The sequence below is a fragment of the Vigna unguiculata genome, chromosome 5 (assembly GCF_004118075.2).
Source record: "Vigna unguiculata cultivar IT97K-499-35 chromosome 5, ASM411807v1, whole genome shotgun sequence".
Lineage (NCBI taxonomy): Eukaryota > Viridiplantae > Streptophyta > Magnoliopsida > Fabales > Fabaceae > Vigna > Vigna unguiculata.
The window spans coordinates 11,229,777-11,241,117 of NC_040283.1; positions in this window are offsets into that span (position 1 = coordinate 11,229,777).

Genomic DNA, 11,341 nt, shown 5'->3' on the forward strand with positions numbered 1-11,341 from the left:
GACACTCTTACTAAAAATCATTATACTATAGTTGACTTTTGGTACGCTTGCCAAGAGGCCAACACTTGTATGTGCTAAGAACTGGCTTGGGTCATGAAGAAAATAACATTGCATTGATTTGTAGGGATGTAAATAAGAACAATATTTGGCATGTTCGATTAGGACATCTTTCTAACCAAAGACTTGTTGTCATGAAGCAACAACATCCTTGTATACAATATAATATGAATGATTGTTGTGATGTTTGTCATAAGGCTAAGCAAAAGAGACTTCCTTTTCCTGAAAGTTTTTCACATGCGTCTAATGCTTTTGATCTTATTCACACTGATATTTTGGGGCCCTGCTCCACAGCCTCCTTGAATGGAGAGAGGTATTTCTTTACCATCGTTGATGATAACACTAGATTTACTTGGATCTTCCTTATGAAATCCAAGGCTAAGACTCGTACACACATTATTAATTTTGTCCATTATGTGAAAACCCAATTTGGTAGATCCGTTAAAGTCATGCAATCTGATAATGGCATTGAGTTTGACATGAAAAGTTTTTTCCAAAATGAAGGCATTGTGCATCAAACTAGTTGTGTTGAGACCCCTCAGCAGAATGGTATTGCTAAGAGGAAGCATCAACACATTATGAATGTCACTCGTGCAATCCTTTTTCAGTCCAAACTTAGCATGCAGTTTTGGAGTTATGTTGTCACTTATGTTGTTTTTGTCATAAATTGTGTTCCCACTCCTTTTCTTAAGAATACTTCACCCTTTGAAAGGTTGTACAACAAAATTTTTGATATAAATCTCATTCGGGTTTTTGGTTGCCTATGCTTTCTATCTACGAAAACAGCTAACAGAAAAAAGTTAGATGCTCGTGCTGACGTTGGCATCTTTCTTGGGTTACAATCAAATGTTAAAGGCTACATTATTTAGAATTTAAAAAGTCACACAATTTGTGTCTCTCGGAATGTAATCTTTTACGAAAATCAATTTCCTCATACTAGACTCTTTGAAAACAATGATTCTTATCATGACCTTGCTGTTAAGCATCAAATATCACACCATGACACCCTTTTATGAAGAATATTTCAATTCTGAAACCACCAATGACACTTTCGGTGCCACTAATGACGAAATCCCTGCCAATCATGATCCTCACATCGACAATAGTGATACTGCAGATGATCGCAATGTCCACCATGAAGATGTTAATCTTCGCAGATCTATTAGAACTAGGAATGCTCCAACTTATTTGAATGATTACCAAACCAATTTGGCTATGCATAAATCCAATTATCCTATCAACTCTTATGTTTCCCTTGCTTGGCTCTCACCACATTTTAAACAGGTAGTTCTCTCTCTTGATACTAACATTGAACCAGAGAATTACATAATTGTTGCACAACAAGAAAAATGGAAGAGAGCCATGCAAGAGGAGCTTGAGGCCCTGAAACAGAACGCAACCTGGAGCATCCTGCCTCTTCCCCCCAACAAGACAGCCATCGATTGTAAGTGGGTCTATAAAACTAAATATAATGCTGATGGTTCTGTGAATAGGTATAAGGCACTGTTAGTGGCCAAAGGCTATGATCAATTAGAGGGGTTAGATTATTTTGAAACCTTTTCTCCTGTAGCTAAAATTACTACTATCCGTGTCTTGCTTTCTTTAGCTGCTATGAACAATTGGCACCTCAAGCAATGTGAATAATGCCTTCCTTCATGGGGATTTACATGAGGAGGTATACATGCAAGTTCCTCCTGGTCTGGCACATAAAAAGGATCATGTTTGTCTTTTGCATAAATATGGTTTAAAGCAAGCAAGTAGGCAATGGTATGCTAAATTGTCCGATTTCCTTATTTCTCATGGATATAAGCATGCTACTACTGATCACTCATTATTTATAAAGTTCTCTCATTCGAAAATCACTGCTCTACTTGTGTATGTTGATGATGTTGTCTTGACAGGAAATGATTTAGATGAAATTTCCAACATTACTTCCCTGCTACATGACACCTTTAAAATAAAAAATTTAGGTGACTTGACTTACTTTCTTGGTTTTAAAGTTGCTAGATCTGTTACAGGCATAAATCTCTCCCAACGTAAGTATACTCTTGACCTTCTTAAAGACACAGGCATGCTTGATTCTGCTCCTGTTTCCACTCCTATGCATGTATCAAAACATAAAGTTGTTGAAAACACTGATATACTTCCGGACCCCACTCCCTATAGATGACTTATTGGAAGGTTAATATATTTGACTCACACACGACCTGATATCACGTATGCTGTGCATTTTCTTAGCCAGTTTGTAGCTGCACCTACCTCCCAACATCATCAGGCCAGCATACGCATTCTTCGTTACCTTAAGAACGCTCCTGGCCAAGGCATTTTTCTCCAAGCAACAGGTGACCTTCAATTTAAAGCCTTCAACGACTCAGATTGGGCAAGTTGCTCTACCACTCGTCGTTCAGTAACAGGATATGTCATATACCTTGGCCAATCTCCCATTTCCTGGAAGTCCAAAAAGCAACCGACAGTCTCAAGGAGCTCCTCAGAAGCCGAGTATCGTGCCCTTGCATCCACCACTTGTGAATTGCAGTGGCTCATTCATCTCATGCATGACCTACAAATCCAAGTCTCTCAACCTTCCCTCTTGTATTGTGACAATCAATCAGCCATACAAATTGCTTCCAACCAAGTCTTTCATGAAAGGACAAAACATATAGAGATAGATTGTCACATTGTGAGGGAAAAGGTTCAACAAAAACTCATCAAGCTTTTACCTATTAACACTCACCTCCAACAAGCTGATATCCTAACCAAGGCTCTTCCTACTCCTACTTTTCGTTTCCTTTGTTCCAAGCTGGGAATGCTTAATATATATTCCCAGCTTGAGGGGGGCTCTCAGAATATTAAAAGCAAGGAAATTGATCGTGCCACGTCTAACAATACGCCTAGTGCCAATATGACCGTTACTGCCTTTACTAATAACCAACAGTGCACTCTGTTTTTATCTTAATTAGTTATGCTTTATTCTTTTCATATATATATATATATATATATATATATATATATATATATATATATATATATATATATATTTGTAACCTCCCTATTTCAATAATACACGAATATATACAGTAATGAAAAATGATAGTTTCAGTTTTTCTTCTCCCAGTTTTCCCTTTCTGTATCTTTTCGTTTTCCGCTGCCTTCATCATCTCACATCCTCGACTATTCACATCCTCGACTATTCGTTTCTCTCATCCATGGAATGACAGTTTCTAAGATTATTTTTTGTGAAATGTTGATTCATATTATAAAATTAAACTTAAAATATAAACAGAGAGCGAAAATAATCATTCCTATGATATTTTATTTAAATTCTTACTTTGATATTTTTTCATTATTATTGTCATCAATAATTTTAAAAGTAAAAGTGTTGAATCATATAAACTTAGTGTAATATTAAGAATTATACTAACTTTATACTACTATATACACAATAAAAAATAAAACATGAAATAAGATTAAATAATAAAACCCTAAACGAGAAGTTAAACACTAAATTTTTTTTTAAAGTGAAAAATCTAGCCTCATATAAATATGTAATTTGAATATTGTTGATATTAGACTTCACCACCTCGCTCTCTTGTTTCATTAAGTTCAAGAATAAAGATTTTTCTCTTTTTCATTTTCACTAATCTTTATCAAGAAAAGTTATATGTAATATCTCATTTTAGTACCTCAAAATTAATAAAATAGAATATTACATCATAGTATTCAAAACATGTAATCCACTGCTTAAAGTATATTAATACAATCTTACAACAGATAGAATTATAAAAATATATCTTTATACATTCAAACTAAACCAACAAGCTGTATACAAAACTAACCACCACTAAAGCTACTTAAGGCCTTTCATAGGTAATATATATATATATATATATATATATATATATATATATATATATGTGTGTGTGTGTGTGTGTGTGTGTGTGTATACAAAGTAGTTGACATTAAACTCAATTATCCAAATGCATGCCCTCGACATATAATTCACTAGAGGTGTGCACTTGTGATGGTTCCTAGTAGAGATGGAAAATATATTCGTGCCCACGGGTATCAATGGATAAAATTCACCACAGATAGTTGGTACTTACAAGTATTTATTACCCGCGGGTATTTTAATACTCATACATAAACGGCTCGGATGCAAGTATCATATTATTCGTACCTGGAGGTATCTGATACCCGCAAAACTTAAAATTTAATTAATATTTTATTACATTAAATTTAATTAAAATTAAAATTTAATTTAATTAATATTTTATTTTATATTTTTTTGTAATTTTATTTAAATTTTATTTTTAAAAATTATAAAATATATTTTTTTGAATATTTGCGGCCATCCACAAACATTTTTTAAATGGGTACCCGACAAATGACGGGACAAGTAACAGGTAGACTTTTCTATTGCGAGTCGGATTCCAAGTAGACATTATCCATGCTTGACCCAATCCGACCCGTTGTCATCCCTTGTTCCTAGACTTTGCAGAGTCTAGCCACAAGGGGTTGTCCCAACCACACATAAGGTAGATCTCCTTCGCACCTAGGACCAAAACAACCTAGTGATTAGACCTCCTACGACTCTCATCACATAACTCATTTCACTCTATTTGAGTGTAAATGATTATTAAAGTTCAAAATACCTTTTTACTAATATCTCCTATGTCAAAGCATACGTTAAGGTAATCACCATAAAGAACTTCTCCTTAAAATTTCTCAAACGCCACCATCATACATGACCACAACCATATTATCACCCCAATTAATAATAAACAACATTTTAAACATACATTAGCTTCATAACAAATCTATATCAAATAACCAAAGAAGAAAACAAGGACAACATACAAACTGGCACTCAGCACCACACCTCTCTAGAGATGGCAAATAAACCCGTCCCCGTGGGTATTGCCCGAACCTGTCCCCGTTTTGACGGGGAATCCCCGCATTGACTGGGTATGGGTATGGGTATGGGGAATCCCCGACTTTTTCAGTTGGGTATGGGGATGGGTATGGGGATGTACATATACCCGCCATAATACCCGTCCCCGCCATATCTCCATTCTCGTTTAAATTATTAAAATATTCACAATTAATCAAGTAACCCCTATATATATATATATATTTTTTTTTTCTATTTTTTATTTCTTTTAATTATTTCATTTGTCATGAAACTCATTCTCATCTCCAATATATTTTTTATCTTATCATAACCTTTATGTAATTATGTTAAAATGATGTATGTTAATTAAAAAAAAATTATGCCTCACATTTGAATATTTATATTATTTTTTAATATTTTTATTTATTATAAATTTTTCTTTCACATGAGAATATTTATACTCTCAATTTAAGATAATATAAAAAAAATTCTTTACTTATTATTATTATTAATTTTTGTTTAATTTGAAGAACTCTTTTGTTTCATTAAAATAATTTTCGTTATTTTTCAACCATTAATTATATGTTAATATTTGAAAAGTTTTCTTAATTCTCTAAGATATTTTTCGTCTTATCATACCTTAGTTATACATTTGATTTCCTTTGTGTGATTTTTTTCGATAGTCTCTCAAATTATTTCTAAAACACACATTTGTTAGTTTTTTAATATTTTTATTTATTTTTTTATTTTCATCATGTAGAATAATATTTCGATATATTCTATCTAATTATTTTTTATTTTATAACTCATTATTAATCATAATGTAATTTTTTCACTTTAAATTCTGTTTGAAGTGGTTAAAATTATATATATATATATATAATGATATTTAGGAATAGTATATGATAATTCACTACAAGAAAAACATGAAATGGTGACTGATTTAGTCAGTAACCCATATCAGTCACTATTTTTCGTCATTGGTGGTAGTAGTTGATTTATTGTCTGAATCAATGACTAAATTAGTGACCGATTCAATGATCGAATCTGTACTTGATTTAGTGACCAATTTAATTATTAATTTATATGTAATTTAATGACAAATTTTTTGGTCACTAATGATATTTCTATTTAATTTTAACCACTTCAAACATAATTTAATAATTAGTTCTGTAAGGTATTTTTCATTTTATCATACCTTAATTATACATTTGATTTCCTTTGTGCGATTTCTTTCGATAGTCTCTCAAATTATTTCTAAAACACACATTTGTTAGTCTTTTAATATTTTTATTTATTGTTTATTTTCATCATGTAGAATAATATTTCGATATATTCTATCTAATTATTTGTTATTTTATAACTCACTATTAATCATACTGTAATTTTTTCCACTTTAATTGTATAAATAACTTTTATTTACTACAATATAAAAATTTAATGTAATTGCTATGAATATTTTTTTGTCACTATCCAACATATATTGAAGTTCAAAAGATACAAAATCTATGTCAAAATTTTATTATTATGTTTATTATTTGTTCTTTGTGTCATTTTGATCAAGTGATGTATTATAACTTTTATTAGTGTATAAAAAAGAGATTCATTATAATTTAAAAAATTGAAGTAAACAAACATTTAAAATATATTTTAATTTGAATATTTGTTTTCCTTTTATTATTATGTTTATTATTTATTCTTTGTGTCATTTTGATCAAGTGATATATTATAACTTTTATTAGTGTATAAAAAAGATATTCATTAGAATTTAAAAAATTGAAGTAAACAAACATTTAAAATATATTTTAATTTAAATATTTGTTTTCCTTTTATATTTTTTTGAAATATTTTTTAATTTTATCAACTAAGTTCATCAATGTTGTAGTTTGCAAATTTAACAAATGTTTTGGTTCACATGAAATTTTATTTGGTATTCTAATATAAAATGTAAACAATTATAATTTATTTTAAGGTATTTGGCATCGAAGAAAATCCTCCTAATATTGAATATTTCATAATATTATGTTTTCTTTACCGTAATTTTTTTCTTTTATAAAAATTAATATTGAAGTAGTTAGAACACGGGTACGTGTATGGGTACGAGATTATACCCGTTACCCGGTGGGGATGGGGATGGGAAAAAAGTTTGATACCCGTTGGGTTTGGGTATGGGGATGGGGATGAATTTTTTATGCGGGGATGGGTATGGGATAGCGAAACCCGTCCCCGCCCCGCCCCGTTGCCATCCCTACACCTCTCAAATTAAGGAGGTGCTTAACACAATTCTGGCATTCAACGTCATTCTTCTTGCAAAAGGCAATGCTCAACGAAATTTTTGGCGTTCACCATACTAAAGCTAAAATGCTCCAAACTTGTAGTGCAAAGCTGACACTCAACGGTGCCTTGTTATCACTCAACGGTGCCTTGTTATCACTCAACGCCAAAGCATTCGCAAACTGTGGCGTTCAACGGTATAAACTAGTACTCAATGGACTAAAGCTAAAATTCTCCCAGACTACACAACGAGGCTAACACTCAGCGCCAGTCTGTTACTGCTCAGCGTTGTATCAGAAACAAAAAAAATGTGCAGTGATTGAGGGAAATTAGACCTGTTCAATTGATCAATTTGGTACTCCTCTTTTAGTACTTTGGTTCAAAAATAGTTTTAAGACATTGGAACTTGTACCAAATTGCTCAATTGCTCAGATTCTAATTCTTTCTACCAAACACCAGATCAAATCAAACAAGTACGACCATTCTATCAAGCATTTATCAGCAAAATCATACAAGATAACTTGAACAACTCACATTAAACCATATTTATCATAACAACCAAATTCATTCCCAACATTCAAAATATGATAAACATGCAAATCATCAAAATTGGTAAAACTCACACAACACATTAAAATTAACTTCCTTTACCTCGACAAAACAACCCCAAAGCTCTAAGACAACAACCACACTTCTAACTCACAAGATGCTCTATTTACACATAGAACCATCACAAACATGGTCAAACCATACCATTATGATCACTAATCAATAAAAATTCACAAGGAGAGTTAAAACCAAATAAGGGTCACATGCAAGCTAGGACAAAGACGACTCGTAAGAAAACAAACAAAAATTCAACTTACACGATTGAAAAAATTGATCAGACATAAAGGAAGAATTGGCCAAAAAGATCACCATAGTGATTTCCAATTTTCAAAAAACGAACGGAGGATGAGAAATCCTATAGAGAAGTTTGAGAACTCTAAAAAAGTGATTTCTAAAGAGATTGTGTGTTTTAAAATAATGAAACTCATTTATAACAAAACTATTTATACTAAAACCTTTTAATATTAAAGTAATTGAGTCTCACTATTTTTAAACTATTATCACTTATAAAATATCATTTTTTAGGGTTTACATTATACTCCAATATCTTATAATAAACTCTAAGTATATCCTACTGAATTACAATTTTTCTCAATTCAATAAAGTAAACTTGCATTAAGTTTAAAGATTTAAATATGACCAACAAGTCATTCTCCATTCTTAAAACTAATGATTTATTAATTGTCTTATCTTAGGTCAAGAACTCATAAGGGTTTTTCAATCTCTTACAACTTCAACTAATTTATGGTTAATCAAGTCACAATAAATAATAAGCTTAAAGATTTAACATCAATGGAAAAAAGTAATATAGCATGCTATATAAATATAATCAAAAAATATAAGGGAATTTGTGATAAGTATGAAAAATACTTATTATTCTTATTTTATTGGACCTCTTAATTGTATTCAATCATGTGTTTTGTGGGAAGTTTTAGGTTGTTTTTAGGTTTCTTTTAGGTTAGATATATTTTGTGTTTTCTTGGAGATTATTGTATAGGAAAGTGAAGGATTGGAGAAGAAGTGAGGTTATTCTGTCAGGACCTTGTCGCCCAGCAAGAGTGATCAGTCGCCCAACGAGAGTGCTCCGTCGCCCAGCGAGTAATCATCAGTCGCCCAACGAGTAAGTCATCTCGCCCAGCGAGTGGACGGTTTTCTAAAGTGGTTATAGTTTCGAAAGTTACACGAAACTGCTATGCTAGAGTGTGGGAACGCAACAGGACCAGGAAAGATATGAAAAAGCGTCATTCTAGGGCAAGGAGATTTCACATCAATTCATCCATTTCATCAAATTCATCCACCTTTGTTCTCTAGATGCCTAAGAGTGACTAAACTCCTCTTTCATTGGGGTTGGATGTAATGAACATATACTCTTTGTAATTTTCCTATGCAATGTAATCTCTTTCGTTGTTCATATGTTCTATCTCAATTATAAATGTGCATGATGGAAATCTTTGCTATTTGGTTGTCTCTAATTATTGGAAAATGAATTGGAACTTAACCTTGGATAGAACAACCATGAGATTGGGTTCTAGAAATAGACGTAATCTCTAGGTCATTCTATACATCAAATCTTAAAGCAAGTCATGTGTTAAAATAGTTAAGGAATTAATATTTTGACATATTTGACTTAGAACTTGCTTCTAAGGAATTAGGGGCTAGTAAGCTTATGATGAAGATGTTTGAGCAAGATAGAGAAATTGTGTAGGAAATATTGCATTAGTATGGTTCATGAAATCCAACCTTGATGAAGTCTTTCCTAATTTTTTCTATAACTTTATTGTTTATTAAATTTGCATGTTGTTCTTAAATTAAATCAATCTTTTATGTTGACATCATTACTAAAATTAGTAAATAACCACACTTAGACAAACAAACACAAATTCTTTGGAAAAACGATACTTGGACTTCCATTTTTACTACTTGTAACAAATTGGTACACTTGAAATTAACAATTTGATGATTTCATCTAACTCTAACAAAAGAAGATTAAGCTACTCATAAACATTAATAACATGAAATCTATACAAAGTGATGATGAAGAAATAGAGATGCAAGTTATGGATGATTTCTGACGGGTTTCTCTTATCGACTTCATTCCTCCCTCTTTTCATGTCTTCCTTGCTCTTATATGTGATTTCAAGCCAAAAGGAAAGCATGTTATATAAATATAATCAGAAGATATTATATTAACTAAATGACATTTCATGGAGTGATAATAATTCTTAAAAACACTCTCGTTTAAGAAAGAATTTCTTTAAATAATGATTCATAAAGTCACTATTATTCATGGGATTCCAAATTATAGTATATGAGTTATTTGATCACAGAATAATAGAAAAGAAAGAAAATAATTTAATAATATAATATTCATTTGCTATATTTTTTGTAATGATGTGTTAAAAGATATAATTTTTTTTTTTTCAAAATCGTATTAGACTCTTAATCATACTCGGAAAAGAAAATAAGACCTCAATGATAACTAATTAAGCTCTTAGGCTTATAAAAGTGTTAATAATTATTTCTTTCCCAAAAAGAAGGTTATCACCTACACTTTAAAAATAAGGTTCGGTTCTGATTGATGAATTATATGTGTTCATATTTATTTAAATACATAAATTAAAACTAATACTCAAAATTGCTTGTAGAATTGTTTAGGAAAAAGATATATAAAGAATTATACTCTTTCCTATTTATAAGATTCAAACTACAAGAGATATTTTTGTTTTTATAATACTGACTTTCCTTAATTATTTTTAGATTAAAAAACTCTTAATTAAAAAAAGAGATAGATTGTGTTACGACAAATGATTATAGAAGAAGTGAAAAAAAAAAGGACAAATGATTATATATAAGTGAAAAAAAGGAGTGAATACTGTGATTAATTTACAAAAAATCATTAACAAAAACCTATTGCTATTAACGAACTCAATTATTTTTAAATTTTTAATTAACTCTTATAAATAGAAACAATAGATTAATATTTATACTTTGGGCGACTTTTGCTTTATTAGACAAGGCATACCCAAAGAAAATCTCAAGTGAAGCTTCAATTCATAAACATTGAATTATATTAACTTCTTTAATTACCACCCAGGTCACTAACAAATGTTAAGGTTAAAATCACAAGATCATGATTTATGATTGGTGTTGGCTTTGGAAAATGTAAAATCATTATTATACATAATCACAAGATAAAATTCGCATTTCGTGATAAACTTATGGTGAAGATGTAAATTTCTTGATAACATTATAACCTGTTAAGAAACGTGAATGTTCAAATTTTATGCTATAGATATTAGCAAATCATAGAACATAAGAATATCAATGACTTAAATGACTCTTATCCACATTCACTACTTCAATGGCGGTTAAGTCCCAACCACATAACTGGATTTGTAAGAAGGGTGGTCTGAGTTGTCTCTTCTGCTTATGTTATTTCACTTTCACAGTGTTATGTTACCATTGTGTTTCATCTTATTCCATAAGACAATGTTTGCATCAAAGCAACAA